This window comes from Nycticebus coucang, chromosome 10, assembly GCF_027406575.1.
Source record: "Nycticebus coucang isolate mNycCou1 chromosome 10, mNycCou1.pri, whole genome shotgun sequence".
Taxonomy (NCBI): Eukaryota; Metazoa; Chordata; class Mammalia; order Primates; family Lorisidae; genus Nycticebus; species Nycticebus coucang.
Window position 1 is genome coordinate 18,084,317 of NC_069789.1, and position 27,898 is coordinate 18,112,214.

At 40.9% G+C, this 27,898-nt stretch overlaps 1 protein-coding gene across 8 annotated transcripts in view; it reads right to left on the reverse strand.

Annotated features, from left to right (window-relative positions):
• The window catches only part of SIPA1L2 (signal induced proliferation associated 1 like 2), a 241,747-nt gene extending 213,938 nt beyond the window's left edge, over nucleotides 1-27,809 (reverse strand). For all 8 annotated transcript variants that reach the window (XM_053605857.1, XM_053605858.1, XM_053605856.1 and 5 more), the window contains exon 1: nucleotides 27,560-27,809. The gene's annotated coding sequence lies outside the window, so the exon portion shown is untranslated. The remainder of the gene's footprint in view (nucleotides 1-27,559) is intronic.
• Between the last annotated feature and the right edge of the window lie 89 nt (nucleotides 27,810-27,898).

Below are 27,898 nucleotides of genomic sequence, written 5' to 3' on the forward strand. Positions count from 1 at the left end.
GCTCAAGGCCAGGAGCAAGCTGCAGGGACAAGTGATTGAATAAATACCAACAGCTGGTGCTGAGGAGAGCTTTAAAAACACTGGAAAAAGTTGAGTCAGAGGAGCTGGTGTCAAAGATGAGCACAAAGGATCCGGCAGCTAACATTGAGCAGAGCCAGGGTGAGGCTCCTGGCCCTGACTCCACGCTATGCCCTGATCATGCACTGCTGTCACTCTGCAGCAGCTGTGCCTATTTCTGTAGGCTCCATCCTTCCTCAGTCTCTTCCAGGAGAAACACCCTGGGACTGGTGCTTACAAGCCAAGTTCAATGTTCCTTTACCCAGCCTTGTTCTCATTATTCCCTTTGGGAAAATCAATAAGCTCTCTACTCTTCCCACTAGAGTTTTCCCAGTCCAACAACCCTGAATAGCCCTGGCCTATCTCCTTGCTTGTTCCTGATCTAATCAAAACCTCTCCTGAAATAGTCTAACACTACTGAACTTGTTTTTAAACTCAAGCCCCCGAAAGCAGGAAGAACAGTGTGAATAAACCAGACTGAGAAGAGGGGAAAGCAGAGCACCAGGGAGCATGTCTGCAGGTGATCTTGGGGCCACTGAGGGTGAGCGTCTCGGGCCTCAGGCACGGTCCCTACTGCACTGCCCGGAAGGGCTTCTGTAACTCCCACACCCAGGTTGCACCCACTGCAATTTAAACCAGACTATCTGGGGTGGTGGGAGAAATCCGTATTTTTTTCAAATGGCCCCCAGTGATTCTAAAGACAGGCAAGTTCAAGAAGACTCCAAAGAAACCCTGGCAAAGGTGCTCATTCTGAGGAACAGAACAGTGGCGCGTCCCGCGGAGCGCTCACATTGCCTTTCCAGCGCGACCTCACGGCCCTTCCTCTGCCCCTCACTCAGCCTTGTGTTCTGGGAGGTGGGAGTCTCTGCCCGCGGCTAGTCAAGTCTGGAACACGCATCTTCCCGTCCCTACCCCTGTCTTTCACACACATACTCACCACTACCACCTCATTTATTTCTTGTTTTTTTGTCAATAAATATATTCTGATACCAATTTTCACATGCAGAAAGAGGTGTTTCATTACTGGAATTCAATAAACCATCTATTAAAGTTCCATATAATTACCTTTTGTAGAAGCAACAGCTCATCATTATCAATATTGAATAATCACTATAGAAAAAAAGAGTTTTTAAGAAGGCTACTGTTAGAATTGTTTTTTCCCCATTTCTACCTGAGGAGTTAACTCTAGGAGTCTGACTCCTAAGCAGGCATAGGAAGCCAGTAGATTAGAGAACGACTCATTTTTAGAGGAAGCCAGCAAATTAGAGAACGGCTCATCTTTGGCCACCTCCTACCTGATCCGGGCCAGGCCCTGGTGTGCGCTACACGCTGCTGGGGCCTGGCCAGTAGCAGAACCGTTTGCTTTTTACAACCAACTCTGCTCTCCACCTTTGCCTCTATCAATAATAAATGGTTATCTGGGCCTCTACTTTCACTTTCTTTACAGTTTTTAACTTTGGCCAAGCTAGCTCAGGAAAAGAGGGTGATACTTGGTCAGCATCCCATAGCCCCCAACACCTGTGAAGGGGTAACAGCATCAATTTCACTCCCACCTAACACTGAGTCTGTGAATGCAGCTGAAATTAAAACATGGCATCAATACTCCTCTACAAACACACACATAATTAGAATATGCGATTTTACAACAGGATTGGTTTATCTGGAAGTTGGCTATTGCAATGTATTAGAAATGCTTACAGTTTAGAAGAAATACACATTCATTCCACAAAAATAAGCTGACTTCCTATTATATACAGGAATGTACCAGAAACCAAGGCTTTAATGGTAAATGAGATAGTCACCTGGTCTCTGATCCCACAAAGCATGCAGCCTGGCAAGTGCAGAGTGATTCAACAAGCAGGCAGAGCAAGGTGTCGTAAGTACCTGGTAAGAAAATGTTGCGTGCCCTCCCAGGGAGAACAGGGCTGAGTCCAGAACAGAGCAGTGTTAGCCAACCAAGTGCAGGGTGAGAAGAGCTGAGAAAGAAGCATGTAGGCGGGGCAGCAGGCCGTCAGGGGGAAAAAATCCAGAGGTCTGGGGGAAAAGCACAAAGTGAGATGGTGGCTTGGCAAAGGCCAGGTGACTACAACGTCCATGGTGAGACTTAGGGCCCTGAACTTTCACCTAAACAAGTAAAAAAAATTGATGTGAGGGTCAGTAGACTCACTTAGGCCACCACTGATATGTTCTAGGCAAGAATGGCTGACCTTGGCCTTGTAGTGACAGTGGAGACTCTGGCCGTTTCAGAGGCAGAATCAGAACCCCAGACAAGAATTCCTCTTAGACAAGTTAAGTCTGAGGCGTGTGGAAGAAGACCTGCACAATGCAAAGAAACACCTCACTTTTAAAATCTGCCCTCTGCATTCAGATCTTTAGAGCTCAGTTTTCTGAAAGGCACACCTCCATTTGAGCTACAGATGGCATCACAAACTAACAAGGCTCCCCAGTAATTGTACCTTCATCCTCAGCCTGGCCATGAGTTCTTAATTTTCATTATCTGGGCCCAAAACACAAACTTGCTCTGTTTAGTCAATGTTCAACGCTCCTTTTAAAAACAGCTTGCAGGCAACTCAAAAATACCTGTCGCCCGTTGAGTCACCCACAAGACATTCACCTACAAAATACATAGATGTAATACACAGTGTCTTAGTCTGTTCAAGCTGCTACAACAAAATGCTACAAACTGGGTGCTTATAAACAACCGAAATTAATTCTCACAGGTCTGGTGGGCTGAAAGTCCAAGATGAAGGCATCAGCAGATTCAACGTCTGCTAAGAGCCTATCTCCCTGGTTCACAGGATGGCGCCCTCCCACGTGTCCTCACGTGGAGAAAGAGGGGGCACCCTCCTGTGTGCTCACGTGGGGGCACCCTCCCGCCATCCTCACGTGGAGCAGGGGGCGCCTTCTTCTCGCAGACTTCTTTTAGAGGGGCATTTATCCAATGCATAAGGGCCCTCATGACCTGATCACCTCCCAAAAGCCAATACATCACCCCTTGGGTGAAGACTTCTCCTACATATCAATTTGGGGAGGACATAAATATTCAGACCACAGTACACAGAGACAGGAGAGCCAGACTGAGACGAACAAGACAAGCAGGCCTCAGGGGCAGCTCAACTCCAGCCAAACAAGCCTGGTACGTTTAAAAACTAAAAAGACTTCCGGGCGGCACCTGTGGCTCAGTGAGCAGGGCGCCGGCCCCATATACCGAGGGTGGCAGGTTCAAACCCGGCCCCGGCCAAACTGCAACAACAAAAAAAAAAAAATAGCCGGGCGTTGTGGCGGGCACCTGTAGTCCCAGCTACTCGGGAGGCTGAGGCAGGAGAATCGCCTAAGCCCAGGAGTTGGAGGTTGCTTTGAGCTGTGTGACGCCACGGCACTCTACTGAGGGCCATAAAGTCACACTCTATCTCTACAAAAAAAACTAAAAAGACTTCCAAATCCTGGGAATTTTAGCCTGTATATCCAAAAATCCAAATGTAACTGTACAGTTGGGGGGCAATTTCCTTGACAACCAACATCCATTAGATTCAATAACATTACTTCCTTTAGCAAATAATGAGCATCCACTAGACGAATAGCACCTAGCTACTTGTTTTAAACCTTGGAACGTGCCAGAATGAGGGAGGGGGTTCTGTATTCAGATTACACACTCTGAATGTATATATGCAAAAATAATTAACACAGAGGCTGCTGGGACACAGCGGCTTTTACAGATACTCTGTCCATTCTGCCTAGGTCAGTAACAATGAGTCATCCACAGGCTTGTTCCCAACACCTGTATTCCCTCACCCTAGCGTGCCATTTGGCAGGGGATTCAGGGCAGCAAGATGCTGACAGCTTTTCAGCAAACCTCTGCCAGTAATAACCGTGGCCAAAGGCAAATGTTTACCTCATGGAGGACATTGCATCATCTTCTGTACACTATCAGATCAAAACGTGTTACCAAATTCCAGAGGACGCTCCCAAGGCCCTAGTGTGCATAGCTCACCAACTGTGACAGCCTCAGCATTTTGGTGACTGCCTACACACTGAGGCAGAACTCCCCTTCTGAGATCAGAGAGGATCCATCCCTGGGCAGAGCAATGTGCAATACATTTATGCCAACAGCTTTTCAGCAAGACCAAAACTCACACTAAAATAACTATAATCACAATACGGCAAGGCTGGAGGACCGCTACAACACAATCTTAGTCTGCTCTGAGTAGGGGTATGCCCAAAAGTAATCAACAAACCATTCATTAATCAGATATCTACCTAAGCATCTCCAGTCCAAGATAAGAAGCACCTTCCTGAAAGCATGTTACTCTCAGAGTTACCAGATCAAAAATTTAGCAACCACTGTACTAGGAATCAGCAAACGCTTGGGCTTTGTTTGCATTTATGTGGGGCTCCTGCCAGAACCATGGGCACCAATCCACTCTGGAGTTTACCACCTTCCTTGAGTGGTACCCTAAACCCTAAACTGGCTCTGAAGGCAAGACCCTGGGCTTTGCTCACTGCCTTCTCAGGAGGCTTTGAGAACTTTAAGCTCATCTCTGGAAGGAACTATAAATATGGCAGCCACTTTGCATCTTCAAATTCAACTGCAGTGTTGATGACAGAGATAGAAAAAAAAAAAAAAAACAACTGTTTCTGCCTTTCTGTGCTATGCTGGAGTAAGCAGAATTAGGAAACACATTCTAAAAACAAGAATCATAAAATCAACCTTTTTTTCCAGTTAATAAGTTATAGCCAAAAATCAACACTCCCTATGTATTTTTATCAGGTATTTCTAACTTATACAGCTACTTCAAGCTTCCAAAGGCAGAGTGTCCCATCTGGGCAAAGCCTTACCCCCTATAAAGTGGGAGCTGGGGATGAGGGGATGAGAGAACCAGGTTGCTGGGGTGACTGACAATCAAACTGCTAGTGCCTGAATCGGGCTTTTTTGTTTTGCTTTTTTTTTTGGTTTTTGCCTGAGGGTTTCTGTTTATATTATTTCCTCAAAAAGATGATAACCTAAATTAAAGAGCATGCATGCTGGATGGCACAATGTGGTCTATCTGTGACCAGGGAATGGCCATCATGTGCCCTTCATCTGAATTAAGCAGGAGGCTAAGCCCAGGACGCCCTGCGTCTCCAGCACTCCATTTCAGAGCAGGAGGCAGCAATCACCCCATGAAGACTCAATGTGGAAGTTAAACATGTGGAAGGCTCAGGGTATGTAAACAGCAGCCAGACAGTGGGCACAGCAACACTGTCACCATCCTACAAAATGCTTTATAAAATCATGGAGGCCTCTATAAACACAGTCATTGTTTATCAGGACAAAAATAATTCCACTCCTCCCAAAGGCATCTGTCCCTGCTTCCTGAGGCCAAAGGTAATGCACATAATCCAACAGGCAAGAGCAGGCGTCAATAGCGGTTCCAATGGCACTTCTAGGCCATAGCAGGGAACCCACTAGGGAGGTGCGCCCAGTTAAAACTGGGATCCAGGACTTTCCAGCCAGCCCCAAGCTAAGTTCTGGGACACAGGAAGGAAGAAGATCACTCAGTCCCAGGGCTGCAGCTGTCCAAATAAGACACACAACTGTGCAGACCCAAAGACTGCCTGGGAGTCACCGAGCATAGCTCAGGGAGAGCTACTAGTTAAAGGTAGTGTAAGGAATCAATTTCCAGATCTTCCTTCCAAATCTTCCCTTTGCAACTCTTCTAGAAAATGAATGGGCATTCCAATCTTCCAACAATTCCTCTCACTCTGAAATCTTAATATGGTGAATTATTCCAAAATTCAAAAACTTCCAGGGCACTAAACAAGAGATAATTCCAAACTGATTATCAGGAAATCTTCTTTAATGATTAATCATGGCCCCTGAAATCTACATGGCTTCTAGTTTTTGTATCTTAAACATATTTCCACTACAGGTGAAACTTGGGCTATTTGGAGATACTCTGGATTCAGAAAAACCGAAGAAATACAGGCTAATGACATAGATTCTCTTAAATATACCTAGCCCCCAAAGCTAAATTATTCAAGGCAAGTGTTAAAGAAACCTCAGATATAACGATTTTACTTATATTTTTTACAAGTATACAAGGTCTGACAATTAAGACTGTGAACACATCCTAGAAAAAGTGTGTAGCACTTCATTGCTGAATATCACTGTGATCGCCTCTGAAGTACTCCCCTGGAGAAGCTATACACTTATGCCAGTGCCTGATCCATTCTTCAAGGCAATTTACTTTTTCTGGAATGACTGCCAGAGATATGGTTATATGAGGTCTGACAATTAAGTTCACAAATTTGCCACCAGGTTCTTACATTGACAGCACTGTACAAACAACTCAGTAAGATTTCATAACCTGAGTATATCAGGGTCTCACCACTGTGTTCATGCTGACATGGAGCAGTGGCATTAGTTACTGTTTTGCATGTTTTTATGTGCTATATTGACAGCTCTGGTGGTCATTCCAGAAAAAGAGCTATAAAATTGCTTTTAAGGGTAGACTAAACATTGGTATTGGTGCATAGCTTCCCAAGGCGAGTACTTCGAAGGTATAGTGATTTTCAGCAAAGGAGTATGTAACACTTTTTCTAGGACCAGTTCACAAACTTAATTGTCAGATTTCATACTCTTCAACCACATAAATTCTCTCAAATTATATCATGAAAGATGTATTCTAAGTCAATCCTCATATTATTTTCATCTTAGAAGATTCTTAATATTTCCTACTTCCTATTGAAGAAAATAAATTCTTTAAATTCAAGAAGAGAATGTGAGATGTCACTTTAAAAACGTGTGACAGCTTTCAAAAATTATTTCAGAGGGTGCAAAGACCAAAAGCTTTGAAGACCATGTCCTTGAGAACCCATCTCCACTGGAAAAGGCAGCCTAGCAAACAATGCCTCAAGGTGAGGAAGCAGCGTCACTACCAGAAATAACAAAGCACAAGGAGTCTGAAGAGGAGGCCTTCCAAACAAAAAGACCTTGTGGGCAGGGAGAGAAGTGGCACAGGTCACATGGACAGAGAGCAAGGGGTAGAAGCCTCTCGGCCTGAAGACCAGACAGAGCTGAGGGGGATAAGGGATCTGAGGACCTCTGGGCCATGCTGACAGGTGTAGATTTTACTCAAGCACCCTCAGGTTTTAAAATCAGGTGAAGGTCATAACTGGATCACTGTTTCAACACAGAAAATGCCAGCAGCAACAAGAAGTCTGAAATTGCCAGAGTGAGCAACTGGAGGCAGAGAGATTAGCTAATAGAGAGTGGTGTCTACAGGACTGATGAATATGTTCCCTCTGCGCTGCCCAATACGGCAGTCACGTGTGACCACTGAGCACTTAAAACATAGCAAATTAGACTTAGAAACTGAATTATTTTTATTTAATTTTGATTAATTTAAATTTAAATGGCCACATGCAGCTGTTAGAGACAAGCTAGAAAGCTATTTCAAAGTCAAAGAAGAACGATACATACCAAACTAAGACTGGAGCAGGGGAGATTAAAAAGACAGATTCAAGAGGCATTTCTTATGCAGAACTGGCAAGAGGCATATGAGTAAAGGAGGACACTAAGCTTTATATAACTGGGCATATCAAACTGTCCTTTATCTTAGTACTGTGCTGTCACTGTCAAAGTGAAAAACAGATTGGTGGGGGAATGTAACAAATACAAACTGGACTCATTTACTGTGAAATATATTAGAACTATCCAAGGAAGATGACTAGAATGTAACAGGAAAAGGTCAGACAGGTAGAAATTTGAAGGTAACCATCACAAAGGTAATGATGAAAGAAGACACTTAGGAAGATATGATTGATCACCTACCTGGATGGTGAAGACCACTGGAACCTCAACGTTTAAAAGGTAGTCAGAGGAAACCAGCAAAGGTAGAAGAGAACCGAAGTAAGTTATACCTAATATATAGAAGCCAAGGAAGAGAGAGGCAGAGGTATTTAAACAGGGATGATGTTCATCAGGGTCAAAAGGAGTGGAAAGTCACAGAGGAAGGGGTCTGTGGGCAAGGCAATGGATCGGCAAGGCCAGGACCCACAAAGTAGGGAGGAAAGGTCAGATAAGAAGGGACATGGGCAAATGACAAGAGTGTGTCAGCAGCAGCTGGGCCTGAGGGATGGGAATGCCGGTGGGTGCTGAGATCACAGCAAGGAGGTCATGGGGACCCACCTCTCACTGGAGGCCCATTCATCCACCAGTGTAGGTATTCCAGCAGAAAGAGACCTTTTGAAATAGAGATGTGAAGTGAGCAAGGAGTCTGACCAGAATCAACAGAGTACACAATCCACAATCCATTCTTCGAACTCTCATCTACAGACTATCTTTTTCAGTACCTGTTAAATGGCACTTTTCAAAGGCTACAACACATCCACAGATTCTTGCCTACCACAGTTTGAGACTTTCAAAGGACTCCAGTAGGTTGTCACACATAAGGGAACCTACCATCCAAGACTCCAATCCAACTTTCTTCAAATCAATTTTGTGTTTTTACTTTCACTAATGAGAAGAATATTAATCCTTGAATATTATTTTTATATTTTGACTTTCAAAAACTGTTCATTCATGAAACTTCATTCCACTTCATAGGAAGTTGTGATCATTTCCTTCCCAGTCACCTCCTCTCACTGTGTGACTTGTTCTGTGGGAGTACAAGTCACTCCACACAAACCAGATGCTCAGTAATGCATGTGAGGAATGTAATCACTGATTATTGAGAACCTACTGTGTGCCAGGTACTCGGCAAAGTATGAGCATTATCAGAATCTCACAATAACCTTTCACAACAGGTATTCTAACAGGTATTCTAATCCCCATTTAGAGATAGGGAAATTGAGGGTGAACTTGCCCAAGGTGGTACAGAGCTCAGTTACCACAGTACCCAAACCATAGTAGGTATCCAAAAGACATGCTGAATAAAAATTACTCCATATTTCATATTCATTCACTAAAATTTTACTGTTTTTTGAAATTTTTTAATAATAATAACAATGAAAAATATAAGATTTCTGATTCTCCAATAATATTTTATTTCCTTGTGGAATGTAAGTGTCTTGGCACAGTAACTGAGAGAATGCCAGGAAGGCTATGTTAACCAGTGTGATGAAAGTGTGTCAAACGGTCTGTGAAGCTAGTGAATGATGCCCCATGATCATATCAATGTACACAGCTATGATTTAATAAAAAAGAAAAAAATATTTCTTAAACACATCACACATATGTGCATTGCCTACTCCCAAAGTCAGATAAAGTTGCTATTTTCTGAGCCATCAGACAATGCTGTGCCATATACAGCACTTTCTCACCACTTATCTGTGTCTCAGACACATGATGCTAATAAGTTCAAGTAATTTTAAGTACATTAACAATGAATATATTTTATAGGCATCTTTTGTAACATGCAAGAGAATGGACTTCATAATCTATTAATACCTCTCATCTACTATCAGTACAATGAGATGGATACCATAAATTGACTTCAGAGTTGCTATTCAAACATTAATTCTTAAATCATGCTTTCATAAGTCATGTAGACGAATTCACAGAGAGACAATTAGCCTTTGACACTGCATTTAATTTAATAAGCCATTTCAGAATTTTAATAGAAGCATTAACAGGCGTGAAAGAGGAATGAACTATTTTTTTGAGACCTCATAACTTACAAATTAGCTAATTTTTACTTTTAATGTAAATGTCAAAAAGCATAGTATCAATTATACTGCTAAAAAGACATGGAAGTTATCTAGGTTAAGGTAGCTCTGATTTCAAAGATAAGCAGAGAGCTTGAACAGTAATTTTTAAAGTAAATGCCAAAGCCTCTAACTTAATGCTTACAACAACTCAGAAAGATGTCGCCATTGTTGAGAAAGGGTACCTGGAAGGATTAAATAACGTATGTGTATAAGAGCAAGTCATTCAGTGCCTTAACCACAAATTTAATTATTAATAGTAAAATATAAATATCCTGAAATTAATTTCAATGCCTTTAAATTATACAAATATTTTTGTTTCCTATGTTGCAAGTTTAAATGAAAGAAGGTAGTCAGAAAGTTAAAAAATATGATTACTAAACTCGAACATATAAGAACAGAAGATAATTTTCAAAAGAGATCTGCCTACCTAAGACTAAACTTAGATTACAGTTGCTTTTATGGTTAAAAAAAAAAAAAAAAAAAAAAAAAGAACCAAAATTATATTATACAGCTATGTCTAATAACATTTTCTAATTACTTGCCTTGAAAATCTATTGAGTCTAGTAAAAATTTTCTAATTACTTGCCCTAAAAATTTCTATTAATATACTAAAAATAAAACAAGGAAGATTATATAACAAAAATAAAGCCTAACTATATTGACCTAGGAAACTACATTGAGATAGACTAATCATTTTTTAAAGAATACATAAACTCAAGTCATCATGAGTTAAAATATTTCTTTTAACAGAATGTTTTCCCTGTAATAAAATTTATGTTCACTTTAGAAAAACTAGAAACAAATGCAAAAAGAAAATAATTATGCATAACACAACCACAAGTAACAACCACTATTAATTTTTTGATGTACCCTTGTTCCATTAATACATATGCATATTTACTACTTAGCAAGAAAATTTTTTCATTTAATATTCTGTGAACATTTTCCCATGTCATCAAATAGCCTATAAACAAGATGTTTAATTGATTTAAATTATTTGATCCTATAATTTAATGTCTTACTGCCAGTATTTTTCCAGTTTTTCACATACAACTAACATTACATCAAGCATCTTTATACATAAATCTTTTAGACCACTTGTCATTATTTCATGGGGGAATATTCTACACTCTAATTCTTCACACAATTATTAACCTTCTACTTTACTAAAAGTTGCACTGAGTTAAACCTAGAGAACATGGGAAACTATGCTTGGAGTACATATCACTATAGAAAATTGTCCCTTTTTTCTTCATTAATCTTCCACCCAGTGCCACAGAAGGATTGCCTTATTGAAAGGCTACAGGCACACGTGCAAGGGTAGCTGATGATGTTCCCATCTATACCCACTCCCCATCTGCCCCCCTCTTGAGGGGAATGGACAGAGAATCTTCTGGGTATAGGACTGGCAAGGGAACAACTATCTAGTGGGGGACTGCCGCAGAGGACAGACCACCTGCAAAGGCAGTAAGGGCTATGAAACAACAGAAAACAAATTAACAGGTTGGAATTCACAGGGTTGTGCCCTCTTTTCAATGCTGTTTCTTCATCCTCTTAGCACAAGCCCAGCCATTTATATGGCCCTCCTCTCATTTAAAAAAAAAAAAAAAAAAAATTATTTTAGCATTTTGGTGTTATTGGGTAACTAAAGTTAACTAAGGTTTTCCTCTGTACACTGCATACCCATCTCTCTATGCATGTACCACAGATATGAGGTAGTCCTCCTAGGAAAGCTGAGGCACAGGGGCCAGAAATATATCCCACAGGAAAGCAGATACAATGGCCAAGTGTTAGGCAGGCTCGTCCAGGCAGAGGGACTATGAGATTCCATTACTCCATCTTAAGTTCACAGCTCCCAAATCAATCTTTCAAAGAGTTCCCAATCCACTGGTTACTTGCTCTCAATAGGTCAACCATCATAAAGCCAAACACGTTCTCTAGTGCTAACCCATAACACCCATCTTTTCTAATAATCTGTATTCCACAATTTTATTTTGTTTCTCTGAGAGGTAACTCAGGATAATCAACCACATCAAACTACACATAGACCAGTATGGATCTTGTTGAACTTGTATGGTGAGTCACATGACTAATTATGATCATTAGGACAGTATTATGACTGTGATTTTATAGTTAATTGCCAACTGCAATACAAAAATAACACAAAATCCAGAATCCATTTTGTTCATCAAAGACATATTAAGTATTACTTTACAGAATGAACAGTTGGACCTAATCACCAATGACACATCAAAGATAAATTCTGAAATACAATTATCATTAGCTTACTTTTGGGATGGAAGTTTATAATGAACATATTGAACTTGCTGAAATCACCTTAAAATCTCTTCTTCCATTTCTATAATGTACTTCCATGAAAGGGTCTGTCTACTATGAGTATTATTAAAGCAGAGAAAAATGTTTAGATATACCCATTATTTCCTATAAATCATGTGTTACCAATTCAACCCTGAGTTAAATAAATTATCGAGCAGGAAAGAAGCAAGCTCAATTACATAAAAATCTTTAAATACTGATACACATGTGTTTCTTCAAATTTTCTTATTTAATATGGAGAAATAATCTCTTACTCATAACTTCTGTTTGATTCCAACTGCAGAAAAACAAAAAGTTATGAAAGTAATTGTAACTCACTTTACAAATGTCTGACATGCACACTTTCAGGGAATACAATTTTTTTTTTTTTTTTTGAGACAGAGTCTCATTCTGCTGCCCAGGCCAGAATGCTGTGCCTTCAGCCTAGCTCACAGCAACCTCAAATTCCTGGGCTCAAGCAATCCTTAGCTGGGGCTACAGGTGCCTGCCACAACACCAGCTCATTTTTCTATTTTTAGTAGAGACCAGATCTCCTTCTTGCTCTGGTTAGTTTTGAACTTTTAGGTTCAAAGGATCCTCTCGCCACAGCCTCTTACAGTGCTAGGACTATAGGAATGAGCCACCATGCCCAGCCCCAATAGAATTCTTTAAATGTTTTTCTTACTATGTTGTATTTGTTGTCATTATATCTAAAGAAGTGAAATTTGATGTCTGTTAAACCTAATGATCAAAATTGCACTTTTTAACATTGTACTGCTTATCTCTGTGTTTATTAATATCTGTTACATTCTTGGAAGTACCAATCTGCGGGGGACTAGAAATTTAAAGAAACTCAAGTTCCTTCATCCTCTGCCATCAAGCAGCGCTGTGCTGGCTGATGTGGATGGAAGAAGATGCTGGATGAGAACTGAACTCACAAGGAGACTTCCCCAGCTATGCAGGGCATGGTGCGGGCCTGGCCAACACTGCTGCACACCACACGTCTGGGACCACTGTAAGGACTAAAATCTCAGTGCTATGGAAGATGTATGGAAGTAAACATACCTCACTTATTTCTGTAGTGTTTATTGTTTAAGTAAAATACAGAATTCTAAGAGATCTTGATTAAGTAGCAAAATATTTGCATGCTTTCAGCTATCTGTCTCCAAGTCTTACAAACAAGCACATAAGCACACCTCTTACACACACAACTCAGCAACAATGACGACACTACAGCCTGACACGAGGCCTTTAGGGGAGCTTAAGAGTTTAGCCTTCCTCAACATGGGGAGGAAGCGCCCTGTCAAAGGCATCTCTGAGTGGGAACTCATCAGAACCCAGGGCAGGGGCCGGACAGCATGTGAAGCAGAATAAACGTAGTAAAATGGGGAGGAAGACATTGGCCCGGGCAGCAACTTTAACTCACATTTCTAAGATGAGCTGAAGAGATCACCTGTCTGCGCTTAACAAGCCTAAACCCCTGAGTGCCACCCAGGCTCTCTGACCTTTGGCACATACATCAGTTTTTCATCCAGAATGGGTGGAAAGGTGAGAAAAGGACTTCACAATGTCTCTATCCCAAAAGATATTATTGAGAATATTAGTATCTTTACAAGACCCTTTACATTGGATTTTTAGAAAACGTCATCCTGATGGTAATGCTGTATAAGTAAAAAGCAATATTATAGGTGGTCTCTAGCAAAACACGTTTATTGCAGAGTTGAGGGGACCACCTTCAGATGTTAACTCATGTTCTACGCACCCTCCAAAGGTGTCCAACAAGTCTAGAAATTACTAGGAATCTCAGCACTCAGAGCAACAGTGCATGAATTAAATGCTATGAACAAAATAGAGATATTACCATAAAGATTAGAAGGATCTAGTTTTTAGGAATTTCATTTCCATTTAAGTTATAATTCAAAACAAAAAAGGATATAATAGCAAGAACAAGTTCTGATGTAGGTCAAATTAGTCCATGTCAATTTAGGGATCTCTCAGGTGCTACGTGCCTTTTAAACCCACAGAACACACCCAGTATCTAAGCAACAGGAAACCAAGATGGTTTTGAACACAAAAATGCAAGAATCGCCCACAGGATTAGAGGCACAGCCCAGCAGGTCTTTATTCTGAGTCCAACAAAAACAGAACAGTTAGTGGGAGGGCGCTGTGTAAAAACCACTTCTGTGAGGATTATTAGTGTATTTCCAATTTCTTTGGCATCTCCTCCCACTCTTCCCATGAAGACATGAACTCTGAGAAACCCTCACCCTCTTACAGAAGATTCTCCTTTCCATTAAACTATCTGACCAACAAACTAACTTGATGCCTTGCAAAACCCAGGCCCACGCTCTGTGCAGGGGCTGCCAGATACTTCACGTCACAAACTAAGCATAAAAGATAAAGGATTTTGGCTGATGAAATAGTGAGCTATAAGGGTAAAGGCCAGTGTAAATGTTTACCCATTAATGGAAAGTCAAAGTACACACAGGATAGAGGCATGTTAACGTTGGGTTTAACCAGACATCATCAATCACCAGGCCAGTCTCCCCCACTTACACAAAAGTTTAATGTTTCAGTTAAGATAGAGTAGAAACACCATTCTCAGAATTTATATACACTTGATCTAGCTGATTAAATCCCACACAGCTCTTTTGTTCATTACAAACAAAACGATCTAAAAAAATTCCCAAACTGTCACAGCATAAGTTGAAAACATACCATCTGCAGCTGCTTAGCCGCAGCTACTGCCCCCAAACCAAATGAAAGGCTTAAGAATGCTCAGCTGCGTTCTTCCTGCTCAGGAGGGTTCCCCAAATCCTCCCAGGCTTAAATTATTGACAAAAATTAGCCAAATCAGCATAACCCATCAATGATATACCCTGAGCAGATAGCAACAGAAAGGAAAAGAATGTATAACTTTCAGATTATCAAAACTCGATAATGCTCCTGTTAACATGAAAACCATTCCCATAATGTAAAAAAACCTGTTTAAGTGTCATTTATTTCAACCAAGAGTTCCCACACACAGACTTCTAATTCAATAGTAAAAAGTAACTACTGCAACCCTATCACTAAGTTTTCCTTCTTTTGCAACTTTTCAAGAACAGGAACACTCCCCACCTCCAAGAGAAAAGAAAATTTCAGTCTAAAACTAGATACAATCTCTTAATGTAGAGCAAATGAGCATAAATCTCCCTCAAACCTGAAATAAGTAAGCCCATGTTCATGGTACACTATGGATGTCAGGAGGTGACCCTCTGGAAGGGATATTTACGTGTGGTATCACCAGAATTATTCCACACATCCTTGGAAACCCACAGGATAATTCTAGAGAACACAAGACAGAAAAGGGGCCCGCTCCATCTCCACACCCTGAAAGCACTGGTCTCCAAAGCACAGGTGGGTCAGAACCGGCGCTTCAAGCGTCTTTCGAGGTGCCAGCCCGCAGTCCGCTCAGGGTCCTTTCAGGTTAAGGCAGTGTAATGCGAGCTCATTAGAGGGGGGATCACACGCACAACTGCATCCTTACTATTTGCCCCTGACCCCATCTCAGCCTCTCTCAGAACAGGAGATGAGCCCTAGACTCAACGTCCTTTGAATGACAGGAAAGCCAGAGGAAAACCCTGCAGTCATTTGAAAGGTTTTTGCTTGCTCCCAAGGAACCCTCTGGGCTCCTGAATAAATGATTACCATTATTCCATTCACCAATTGTCTCTTAAGCCTTCTATTGTGAGTCTGAATTTTAATCAGGGACTAGGTCTTTTATTACATCCCCTGATCCATGTCCGCAATAACATTTCTTTCAAAGTTACAGAATCTGCCAGTAATCTTATTGTTGATTAGACTTCAGCCTCCCTTCCTCCACCCAGAACTAAACTACCTCCAATAGCACAAAAAACAAAAACTACTTTGAGCAGTATTATTAGAAAACCACCTCCATTTCCATAATGAAAGCACCAGGAGGGCCAGCACCCTCTCTGCATACTCACCACAACTTGACTCTCTAAAACTGTGCCTGGTACAAAAGAGCACCCTGTCAGAATCTGACAAGTGAATGAATACATCTGAGTGCCTGCTGTATGACAGACAGCTTTTCTCACTGACTCCTCTCTCTAATACCATGAGGCAATTTGAACTTTTTTCCATTTACAGGTGCAGAAACTTAAAGAGTAAGCAGCTACAAGGCACAAAGCCAAGGATGAAGGTGCCTCAGTCTCAGCACATGTCTGTGATCTACTCAAAATATCCTGGGATTAGAATACAGCAATGAGGGGCCCCAGATCACAAGGACTTTTATTTTGCAGTCAAGAGACAAGTCCCAGAGAAGCCCCAAACACAGAGGTCCAACACCCAACATCAAACAAAGCCCCATAAACCCAGGGGGCAAGGCAGAACCAAACAACTGGCAACGCTAATTCCACAAGACTAAAATGGAAGCCCACAGACGGCCAGCTATCCAACATTCCCCAGCATTCGTGAAGTTAGGTAAGGTCATAAAATCACCAGAATGAGAGCAACATGATGGAGACCCTTCTGGGCCAGGATTTCAGATGCTCCTGGGTGCCCCTCACCTTTTCAGCAAGCCTGAGTGCAGACCACTCAGTGCAGAGAGTGGGTAGTAGCTTTTAAAGCAGACAAAACTACCCTAAACTAACCAACACGGCCCATATGGACAACAACCATTAACCCAGGACAGCTGAAAAAAAATTACTAGTGCTTGTTTTATGGCAAGGGAGGTTTAGCAATTCAGAACTTAAGTAATAGAGGAAATAATAAACAGGGCAGCAATTAAGCCTTAAATTTTATTTTTAAGTCAACTAGGTTTTTATTTTGCTGGACAGTATCTTTAGCACACATGATTTTAAAATCTGTTTCTTTAGGTTTAGTTTAGTCCCTCCACACAGTATAAAACTGAACTCAAGAAATTTTAGTTTTAATAATTAATGCATTTGGACTAGAAATAATTATTCAGTTTTATAAAGATAAACAGATGTCGTTTCTTTCACCTAAAGTTTTCCTAATAGCCCATGTGAAAAAAAAACAAGTATTATCAGGATCCATCTCCTCAGAAGCAAAGGAGCTTAGCTCAGCCCAATGCCGCCAGCCAGCCTGGGCCAGCACTGTAACAAGTGTTAGCAAACTAGCAAAAGCAACCACACTGATTTGCAGCACGTGAGAGATGCAGTGGGAAATGGCCAGATCTGATAGGAAAATCACACTCTTAGAGGGAAAGGGGAAGTAGAGATGTGACTTAAGATAAATACACAAGTATCTAGAAGAAACAGCTCCTAAAATCACTTGACAAATGGACATGACCTCTGAAAAGGGAATGTGATCAAGATGCAATAAAACAAGCCCAATGTGACAATGTAATTTACAGTATATGACAAAGTAAACAATAAAATTATTCTGAGTGAAAGAAAGCTTTAAAGTGCATACTGCATTATTCCATTTACATAAATTCAAGAACAAGCAAAACTTATATATGGCCAAAAAAAAGGAACAAGATCATCTGAGACCAAGGCGATGAAGTTAAGAGGATGGAGATTGGAGGGATAAACTGGGCAGTCGCATCAGAGAACTTTCTTGAGCGGCAGGAACATTTGAAATCCTAAGATAAGAATGGGTTACACAGGTGTATGCACTTGTCAAAACTCACAGAAAAATATACTTAAGGTTTGTGCATTCCACTCTGTACCTTTTCCCTCAAGAAAATGTGAAAGTTGTGAACTCATTTATAAATACTGTGTGTATATTCTCTGGATAAAGAATTGAAAACAGGTTCAGTAATTTTATACCAAATTATCATTTATATCCCTGATGTATCCAAAATAATTTTACTTCTGGTTTATAACATACTCTATAATCTTTAGCAAATTATGGTAAAAAAAAAAAATATCAGAATGATTATCTTCCATGAAAGACAAGTTAATAATTACCCCTTCAAAAATACTTCCCTTTGATGTTAGTTTTGTTAATAAAATCCATTTCTGGAGTGGTAAAACCAAGCCAAGAGATGAGTTTGATTTTAAGCAGACCGAGTTCTTAGAAACACTACCCTGTTAAATGAACAACAGGGAATGGTTTATATGAATGTGCTGTTCCCAGACAGAGCCTAGAGTGTCCCCTGCATAAAAGAGTCCCTCAACAAAAATTCAAATCCTAACCATTTTCCACAGCTTAACTTAAGCTCTATCTTCCTCAAATGTTTTCCTGACTATGCAAACGCACCTTACTCTCAACTATTACGAAGAGTCTTTCATTTGAAACAAGCTGTACTGCCCATCTATCCTACACCCTCATTTACACGGGAAATCTTTTCCTAATATATGTGACCATCAGATCTGGGAGAACATTTCAGTGAACTTGTAATTAGTCAGTTAATAAGGCACCCATGCAATAGGCCTAGTGATTAAACTATTCTTTGATAATTCTGAATTGGTAACATGAGGAAGTCTGATTAGAGAGCACTCAAAGGTTCCCTTTAAAACCTAAAATTCTATGAGCCAGTTTATTTGCTAACTGTGACCTGGGGCTGGAGGACAGGGATAAAAGGACAAGGTCCATACCATCAGAGGTCTCATACTTTTGGGTGACCCCTGTTAACAACAAAATAGAATGCCAGAGTTTAAAAAGACCTCAAGTTGTTGTGGCCCCATATCCTGCTGAGTGAGTTAGCAAGGCCACCAGGTCTTTTTGTAATAGAAGGAAATCTATTTTGCTCTTCTATACAATGTTCCAAATAGTTTTTTTCTTTTACAGTAATGACCAGGAAAACAAGTGGGTATTGTCAGTACCAAGCTCCATGAAGGGAGGTACCCAGATGTACACTTCCCTCCTCCTTCCTCACACCTCCCAGGGTGCTACAGCATGGGAAGTGCAGATGTGATAAGTATTTGCTCCTGGAATGACAAAATAGTAAGATTAGAACGTGTCTTGCTCCTGATTCTATGCACATATCCTGCACCAACTCAACATCCCTCTGCTCCTCAGCTTATTTCAGAAAGAACTGAGTTACAGTGCCAAGCTAAGAGGATGAATTTAGAAAGCTCCACATAACCAGACGCACAGCGACAGCAGCCATCAGACATCACCCAGATTTAACTGCCCTAAAATTAGCAGTTGGAGCAAAGTAGTTACAGCATGATTGCGTCAGAGCCATTCTGACTGGCTTATTGCCAATTTTAAACAAATTGTCCTGCTTTCCTTACCAGGGAAACAATATTTTGGAACCAAGCCAGCTAAGCATTTCCGTGAATGTTCAAATTCTAGCTTTGCTATTAATGTTTTATAATTCAATGACAAGGTGAACAAAGTCTATATGGGCTACATCTGCAAGGGTGTTATTTTCTTTGTTGTAAGCACTTATTCTCTGGGTGAGTAAAGTACTGTGGATGAATCCTTTTAAATATTTAAATGCCTGAAATTTATTTAGGGAGTCACATTCAACTGGCTTAAACAAAGATTATGCAAATCTAGCAAAGTACAAATGCAAAACAAAAATTGTTTTCCTCTTACACTTCTTTTAATCTTGGCAAAGACTCAAGGACTAAAAAAGTGTTCTCTGCATGATCACAGAAGAACCCACTTGCTTCCCCACAAAGAATATATAACCTGATTCAATCAGCAGAACTGCTACCTCACTGTAAATTACAAAATTTCTAGTTAATAATAGACAATCCACTGGCTGACAGAACAGGGCATTTTTTAGACTAGAACAAGAAGCTCATTAGCCCAACCCTCAGCCTCCACTTCCCTTTCAGAGAGAGTGAGATAATTCATCAAGAACGTTCTTCCCCTCCCCCTTATTCCTTCCTTTCTTTTCATTCATTTCTTGTATATCGATTTCTTAAAACCTACCGGTACCTTACGAGGCAGCCACAGATCAAGGAAGGAGCACTACAGTTGGTGTCAAGAGACCTGGGTTTAGCTTACTACAGAAGAACTAGGACTCAGAAAACCACAATTTCTCTCATTAAACCTTAGTTTTTGCATCTGCCTTAAAGATTCTTAAGTATCTCTGAGAGAACATAAATGAAAGATTAATAACTTTTTTAATTTGCCTGTAGGAATAGCTCTTCCTAATTCTTTATTCTGTTCGTTAGTCAAAAACATCAGTCTCTTTCATTCATTTGTATCATTTAAAACTTTTTTAATGGGAAAACTGAGCCATTATTCAAGCAAATAACTTAAAATGACGCTCAAATAAACAAAATTGGTTGATAAATTGGATATCCAATACTATTATTTATAAAGGCTAACCTCCTAGCCTTGCTGATAATTCTTATAATAGTGTGACTTACTGCACTAAAATAAACAAATCAAGGTTAGAATGATATCTCCCTGATTTCATGTAATATAGGAAACAGTACAATACTAGACATCAAAGATAAAAGATTTTTACCACCTAAAATTAAGACTATGGCTACTGAACATTTATTATATTTAAGGCATAAATAATAAACCAATGTACTTCACAACCTCAAATTTAAACTAGTAAGTCAACAAATGATGTACTATATGAAACTAATGGAGTTTTTTAAATCATAACTTCCTGTAGAAAATCATCATTGCTAATGGACTGAGAGATAAAGGACTACAGATAGAGTTGCACAACTCAGAAATAATTTCTTTTTAGTGATCTTTATTAATAAGACCAAACTAGGGTTTTGAAGTGAACTGCAGCCTCATGGGCTTCAAACAGGGCTGTGCAGTCATGAATGGGACAAGACTTTGAAACCTGGGAAAGGTGTAAACCACACTCTCTCATGAAAGGAGAATACCCAAGGGTGCCCAGACTCCCCAGAACCACACCTATTTGAATGGAGCTATAAAGATCTTGATGTAACAAATGGATAATTATTAAAACCCTCTTCAGAAACTACTTCCACATTCTTGCCAATTCCCTATCAGAGCGTAATCACAGGTCACTTCAAATGACCCAGAAAAGATCTAAAATGAGATACAACTGGTTGTTCAAATAGATCATGTGCAACAGAAACAATTGGAACTTCTAGGCAACATTATTGAGTTCAATAGAAGCCAAGATACAAGAAGTTCTTTCACATTCAAACCCATAACTCCAAAACATTTCTTTGTTTGCTGAGAGCCTCGTATGTGGCAAAAACTACCTAAGTGCAAGGAATACAGTAGTAAACCAGCAATGTCTCTGCCTGTCTGGTGCTCTTACATTCCCCTGCAGTGAAAGAAGATGGCCATGACACGGTATCATACCAGGTCCTGGTAAGTGCTGAAGATTAAAATTGCAAAGGAGGGTGGGTGGGAATGGGTAGTTCTAGTCTAGCTGGAGGCTTTAGGAGAAAGCAGGCTTGCAGCTCTCTCTTCTCATCCACTCTTAGCCCGTATGTTTCACTAACCTATGGAAAGCCGGGTGGCGCCTGTGGCTCAGTGACTAGGGCACCGGCCCCATATACCGGAGGTGGCAAGTTCAAACCAAGTCCCCGCCAAAAATTGCAAAAAAAAAAAAAAAACCTATGGAAAGCCAGGCCTGCTTTGCAGCAGGGGTGGCTGTGTGCTATGCTGCAGCCAGCCACATACAGACAACCTTTGCAAACTACTTATTCATTTATAAGTTGCTGGATGGGCAAATGATTAGCCACGTCCTTCTACCCTGATCCTGGGACAAGTGATGGATAAATGGGATAGTATCATGGTTCTTAAACAGCCAAGTTCAATTAGAAGCTTTCCAAGAATATTATCGCCATTACATGACCCTCCCTTCAAGTAACCCCCAAACAAGTAACCCATAAGCAATTCTGTAAACATGTATATGTACAGAATGTCCATATATGGACATCAATATGCATACTTATATATGTATATGCATACATATGGACAGATAAATGTTGGAATGAGGGCATTAAACACACAAAATAGTAAAATTTGTCCTGGAGGAATTTTAGTTTCTAAATTACTTATTAGAAATTCCAATACAAAAGGGCAGTATCCCAGAGCTATTACTAAACACCACATGAAAGCCCACTGTTCAACAAAAAAACAAATGTGTCATCCAAAACCCCGCCAGAAGACAGCAAAAGCAATCCTTGTGCTCACTATACAGCACACCATGCCCTAAGCATCTGTCAGAAATCTTCTTACTACCCCACCCAAGAGTCCATCTCAGCAAGTGTAATGCTTATTTTCCCAAAGAGTTCTTACTTTCTGCAGTAACAAGTTTTAACATTGGCTCTTTACCTAGAGTCTTTTTTTACTTAAGAATAATAGAATATACAACTAAATAGCCTTTTAGACTGCTCTGATCCCATGAACAGCTCAACTAAATGGAGATTTTTCTCAGCAGATTTAGCAAACATGCAAAAATTACATGGAGTAATCTAATACGCAGAGTTCAAGATGCCTCTTATGGCTAAATTAATGAAATAGGAAGAGAAGTGTATCAAATTAAAACACTGGGAAAACAGAAAAAAAATGTAGTTTTCTTTTGCACTATCTGGAAGCAATTCAATGTTAAGATAGTACCAGACTAAAAAATGAATTTTTAAAAAGTCCAACAACATTTCGATTTTTCCTATGATCTTCTCAGTGCCTAAGTCTCCAGAGGTCACAGGTCACAGTGTGGCCTTAGTTTCTCCATCATCCAGTTAGTCAGTCATAACTTATTTCTTAATCACCAACTATATGCAGAATATGGTCCTACTTATTAGAAACACACTAAAAAATGAACTCATTTATTACTCAGAATAACCTGGTCAGCAGAACCAGCAAAGGAGGTCTGACAGGCTCTTTCAGGAAATCAGTGTGGAACAGTGGACATATATAGGCTAGTTGTAAGAAATTAAGTGCGTTAGAACTAAACTGTAACCAAGAGTGTCACTTGAAGGAAGCTTCCAGAGATACTACTGTGACCGTCAACCACCTTAACAATTTCATCCGTGACTTAGGTGAAGATACAGACAGTACACTCTAATGTGCAGGCAGCATTTCTTTGGGAGGACAGGCAAAGGTGCTAAAAAAAAATAATCAAATTCCAAAAGCACAATGGGAAGAACCAGCTAAAATAGAGCAAAACAATAAATGTTAGGTTTTACAGTCACATTCAGTACAAGATAGGAAGACATGTCTTAATGGCAACATGTGATTATGGGCTCAGAGGTTTTAGGGAACAGCAAACTGACTAAAGAAGCAGGGCCACCAAAAAAGTGAATGCAGACTTGGGCTAAATCAGTCCAAGTAGGATATACAACCTACAAAGTGCACTCCTGCTGTGTCCTACAGGTCAAGTTGCAAGAATAAAACTCAGGAGGGCTCAGATTTTACAGGTACGTACTGCTCCTTGAGTAACTGAAAATACCTCTGGAGAAGGATTGTTCTGTAGGGCACCAAGGGAGTAGCACTGGAATACACAGGGTTGAATTACATTTCAGCTCTATAAGTCAAGAACTTTTCTAGTATTCAAAACAATCTAAAAGGTGGTAATCTCTACCCTTTACTTGCAGTGTTAGGTATTGCTGCAAAACTACTTACAGAGATTATATGAAGAGACCCAAGTATCACAAAAAGGTTAGCTGGGGATGGGGGGGCTCAGTGACTTCCAAACTCTGGTCCTTAGTGAAGTTTTCAATGATCCATGCAAAAGGAAAAAGTGCTTGTGTATGGATGGGTATATGTGCATGTGTGTGGTAATTTTTAACCTACGTCTTCTTTGGCTGGGAAGAACTCTCTTTAGTCTGAAATCATATATATCCTTCCCCTTCTTCATGGTTTTTTTCAGTGTATTAATGTATCTTGATGAAATGCATTAACAATAGAGAGTAACTGCTGTTGTTAATTTCTACTTTACTTAATAACATTAAATGCCGACAAATCTGACAATCCTTAAATTTTTCTTTTAAATTTTACAGGTTGGTGAAAACAAAAAGTATAGAAAACAACATGAAAAGGTAACCTTTAAGGTCCTTTCTGGTCCAGAGACACTGCGACAGGTAGACTCAACCTTCTGCATATTTTCTTCTTTCCTACTATCCAATGGTTATATAGTGTCACACATGGTGAAAAAAGACATTATCAGGGAATTGAGTTACACTAAATATGAAATCTCTGGGGAAACAGAACCTTTACAGCAAGTCGAATCTGGCTCCCTTCTCTATTACTGTTCTTTGAAACCAAATTTTATAAATCATTTTCCAAAAAGACCAAAATAATCTGTATCTGAAGTTGTGTGATTTTTAAATTCCTATTATACTGTTAGCCCTCCTTTAGAAGGAGTCACAGCTAAACATCAATTGGAACAGAAAAGCAATTTCTGAATACTGAGTTCAAGGTAAACCAACCAGCTATAACCCTCAGGAGTGTTCACAAACTATACACCAAAGACAAAGAAAAGACATAATCATGAAAAATATAAACTATCCCAGACAGGCATTTTCATTCCTCTAATACATTTATTTTGAATGTTAAAAAAAACCTACAATCTTGTTGCCAAAAATTATCATGGAATTACTTTATCCAAACTCATTTGTGACAGATGGTAGAGACAGGAAGCTCAAGGTTCCTTTCCCTATACTCTTTCTGCTCTCACCCTGCAAGGAAATTAAGTACATTAATAGAAGTAAAAAAAAAAAAAAAAAAGGAAAGGAAAGAAAAATGAAAAAAAAGAAAAAAAAAACAAGACAGTTCATTGCATAATTTAGGACTGTACTTTATATTTCATTCAAGTTCAAAACAGGAAAAAATCTTGGCTTTTCGGTTACCAATAACAGTTTAAATTTTCTTAAATACAGCATGTCTTTGAAAGGATTTGTAATCCTAAACCATCACCGTTAAGTCGATCAGCAGTTCAAAAATTCCATGCCTTCCTCAATCTCAAAAAATAACCCTGCATTTACCAATTTTGGCTGGGGGTAAAGAGCTGTATTCACATAAATACACAGTTCTTTGCAATGTATGCAGTAAACATAAACACAATTAAACTAGTTTTAATGCCCAAACTTAGTACTTTTGAACCAGTTTCAATTACCAAACAAATGCCCTTTTAGGGAAGAGTTCACTAACTCACTTTCAGAAATAGATTATTTCACTTCAAAGTGAATAATCTACTTCCCTTTTGCCTCAGGTAAAAAGATCCCCAGGTGGACAGGTGTTTAGTAAGTTCAAGTATTAAGGAACCCTTCAAAGTACTATTCCAGTCTTGAGGGAAAAATGAATTTTGTATTGCATAGCTTTGACTATTATACAATAAGCACAAAAGCCACTTCTAATGATCTGAAATTCTTTTAGAATAAGAGTTACATAAAATTAAAGCTCTTTGAGAAAATCCAAGACGTAGAACCTTAAAAAGCCTTTTATGAAAAATATATACTTAAAGCAACTGCGTAAAATGAGGCCCATATGCCAAAGCCAGAAGCTCCACCCCCATACCTGTGATGAAGCGCTTGCTCTATTTTCCTGACCAAGTGCTTTACACTGCTTCTTATTCAAGTTCATTTCACCCCATCTATAGGTAGCATGTGGGTACTGATAAAAGCTGTTTCTGATTTCAGTTCTTACTTCCCAGATGTTTGCTTGGTAATTTTCTTTTTTTCATTTTCTTTCAGCTATTTGTGAATACACTCTAATTTAGAACAAACAAATGGAACATGTCATAGATTAAGCTAAGCTAGGCACACAATAAAGGAGAGCTATAAAGATCATTCAAGATATTTCGCCAGCTTATATATAAATTTGCCTATCTAGGCAAGTCTTGGACAGGCTGTTACCTTCTTGCTTTAGAAAAAAGTACTTAAAAACATAATTGGGAACTTGCTGCTGCTGAAACAGTCAACTACAAGCTATTGTGCTTGTCATAAAAGGGGTGTGCTTTGAAATGAAAAATCAAATACCACGTGGGGGAAGGAAGTAAAGACATCCCTGGTATGAATCCTGCAGATGGACTCTTCCCCAATGATCAATGGCATCTGTAGAAACAATCAATGTGATGTGTGCCCCAAACTCCCCCCCCCCACAAAAAAGGGAGCGCACATTTCCATGAATGATATTTCCACACCTCTCTGAAACTCAATCAAGCAGAAAACATCTTGTATGTGGAAATGTTATCTAAACAGGCTTAGGAAGTTCACAGAACTCCGAATTCTTCAAATAAGCCCAAACTTGAAGCAGACATTCTTAAATAGGTGACTAAATACAACCAAGTTGTCTTTTGAAATCCGCCTTTAGGAATGCCAGAAATAATAATGGTCCACCTTTTGATATCTGCAAAAATACTCATTTGTATAACTTTTCTAAGAAAAATGATATATTTCAAAAGAAACAAGTTTTGGAGAATTTTTTTTCTTCAATAACTAATTGTAAGACTAGAATTATTATTAATACGACCTAGACTGCAAACATAGGCAACTCAAACTGGCAGTTTACTAAATGTCTGTCATAAGAAAGCCATCTAGTGTTTGGGTTTAGAAATGGAAACTGCAGACAAAAGAGTCAAAGAAAAGAAAAATCTGCGCGACTGTTTTGAACTTAACTGAGCAAACCCGTGAGAATCACCAAGATTCTTTGGGGGTCGGGAGTTAGTTTATTTTTCTGGTTTTATTTTTTTTAAAGTCATCCTTGTCGAAATCAAGTCTAAATCTAACCAAGACCCAAAACGTCTAAAATGTTACTTAAACCAAAATGACATTCTGGTGAGCACAATTCCGTGACCGATGCACTTGCTTTTCCAACACTCAAACTAGCGTCATCTCGGGCTGAATTAATTTAACTGAAGCGGGTTAATGACGACAAATATCTCCCAGAGGGATAATGCCAAGTTGTTCTCTCTTCCCCACAAGCCTCGGCTCTCGCTTGTGAATGATGAGCCTTAAATTGATTCTTTGGGTTTGCGGCAGGACTGAAAATTAATCTGTAGGTGCTCCTGAGGCTACTCCCTGGACGTGGTCGAACTGCCCTTGCTGATGTGCCCTGAAGAGGCCCAGGAGCAGAGGACCAAGCGCGGCACCAGCGGGCGGCGAAAGTGGAAAGAAAGGTCGTGCCGAGTGAGCAGGGCGCTCGCGGCTGCCCGGGGTCTTACAAAGACGGGGCGGTCGGGCGAGGGCACGCACGGGGGCGCACCCTTCCCGGGGAATGAGCCCGCCGCAAGTTCGCCGCCTTGGCCCGCCGGAGCGCCGGGGAAACCGCGTCGGGCATGGCGAGCCCCTTCTCCGAACGCCAGGAAGAGCGGAGTCCCGGGCGCCTGGAGGGGGTCCTCCTCAGCGCCCGCGTCACCAGGGCACGGATAACCTTTCGGCCGATCGATAACTTGGAGAGAACAGCGAGCGGAGGCGGCTGTTCTTCCTCCCAGAGCTCGGGAGCGCCGCGCACACGCCAGCCGGACCCCGCGCCGCGCCCCTCGCACCCCCCGGAGTCCTCAGCCCCCCGGGCGCCCGCGGAAGGCAGCCCCTTCCCCTCAAGGACAGTCCTCACCCGTCCAAGCTACCTCGAGCCGACCCTTCCCTCGCTCCCAGTCCGCTCCCCAGACACGCACCTCGGAAACGCGGTCCGCCGGGACCTGCTACAGCCCGCGCGCGCCGGGCGGCGCGTACCGGGGCCGCCGCCTGGCCACCCGCCGCTGCCCCGCGCTGCCCATCGGCCCGGACTCTCCCCGCGCCGGGCTCCGGCGGAGGCGCCCCGGACCCGCCAGTTGCAGCTGGAGCTCTCGGCCTGCGGTCAGGCGGACAGCGGAGGCGCAGCGCTCCTCCTCCGTCCTCCTCCTCCTCTCGCTCCGCCGGCTCCTCCCGGGCTCCCAGTCTGCCGCGCCGGCTCCCGACGCCGCCGCCTGCCCGCCCGGCGGCACCGCCCCCCGCCCGCTCTGCGGCCTCCCATT